This window comes from Lepisma saccharinum, chromosome 10 (genome assembly GCF_977018435.1).
Source record: "Lepisma saccharinum chromosome 10, izLepSacc3.1, whole genome shotgun sequence".
Taxonomy (NCBI): domain Eukaryota; kingdom Metazoa; phylum Arthropoda; class Insecta; order Zygentoma; family Lepismatidae; genus Lepisma; species Lepisma saccharinum.
The window spans coordinates 73,771,309-73,772,658 of record NC_139238.1 but is presented as its reverse complement, the minus strand read 5'-3'; the positions used below and the strand labels follow the sequence as shown (position 1 = coordinate 73,772,658).

Below are 1,350 nucleotides of genomic sequence, written 5' to 3'. Positions count from 1 at the left end.
ACTTGGGAGGGGACGAGCGCCCCTCTTGCCCCCACTAAGTTGCGCCTATGAATTAAAGTATTTTAATAATGATAGGGATATGGCATGATATCTGATTTGTATTTCCATACGAAGGATCGTAGCGGTCTATGCCCAACCGAATGTAATTACAGAATCGCTCACCAGATGTCATATCAAGCTGGAATATACACTTAGAAAATAATGTTCCCGCTAGATGGCAAGAGTAAGAAAATTTGTGTTCTCTTCAATCAAAAGTAAGTTAAATTATCTCTGAATTCGAAATGTTCATAAAAATTAACCTTGTGATGTGTATTAATGATATTGTTAAACCTTTAATATAATAAATGCAATTTTTAGGTAAGTGTAGCATAAATATTTGATGTAACGCAAGCTGCCGCTGATAGTTTCTTTAGACGATGTAGTTAGGGTCGGCGTTTTTTTGTTTACGACATACTTACCTGGCGTAGGGGTTACCGTGATCAGCAAGGCGGTTCCCCCGGGGCGAGGCTCTTCCATTGCACTTCGGTTGGGCTGACCCCTGCGAATATCCCAAACGTGGATATCTCGGGCGCGCAATTTTTGGTAGTAGGGACTGCGTTCGCGCCGTCCCTTCAAATTAAAATTTGAACATAATATTTTATATTGTAGGAATCAGACAAAAAATCATCAAAAGAGAAATTATTGAAATTGAAGCTTGGTTTCGGTATACAAATACCCTGCCTGAATAATAGAATCAATGTATTGCTACATTCTACCGTCATATCAAATTAATATTGATGGCTCGATTCTTCCTAATCATGTTGATGTATTGTTTGCTGGTTTGGTTGGTTTATAGAATTTTTTTTGTTTAAACGTTGCCTAGATCGTTAGGTTAGCAGCAATGGTGAGATAGAAAGGGCATGAAGGGAACGCCAATTTCCTTATTTTAATGCACTATACCAGCGAGGAAGGGAAACTGCTGAAAACAAGTCAGGATGGCCGACCGTGAAATTTGAATCTGTTTCTGCAAACCTCGTGAATCTGAATACCAGGCTGACACGTCACGTAAGTTCCACTTCTTGCAAAACAAACGTTCCGGTTACTACTTATTTATAGCAACAGAATTTGTTGCTTGAAACTATTTGAGCATTTAAAAAATATATATATATATTTGTGCACACAACATAACAATTCTTTACCAGCTTCGTTTTACATCTGTCAGTGACGGCGCCGTCTTGACCACTCCAAGACTCTCACTCATTCAACGTTCACTATTTCATAGGCTACCAAATCCGTTCAATGTCATCTCAAACCAAACCGATATATTCAGTTCATATCCATCTTTTATCACCAAAATAGAAAAAAAATGTA

General features: G+C 38.2%; 1 non-coding gene across 1 annotated transcript; it reads left to right on the top strand.

The window, feature by feature from the left end:
- Positions 1–450: 450 nt before the first annotated feature.
- On the top strand, positions 451–612 carry LOC145994521 (U1 spliceosomal RNA). Its single transcript, XR_014442385.1, has one exon. It is a non-coding gene; the product is annotated as a U1 spliceosomal RNA (small nuclear RNA).
- The last annotated feature ends 738 nt before the right edge of the window (positions 613–1,350 follow it).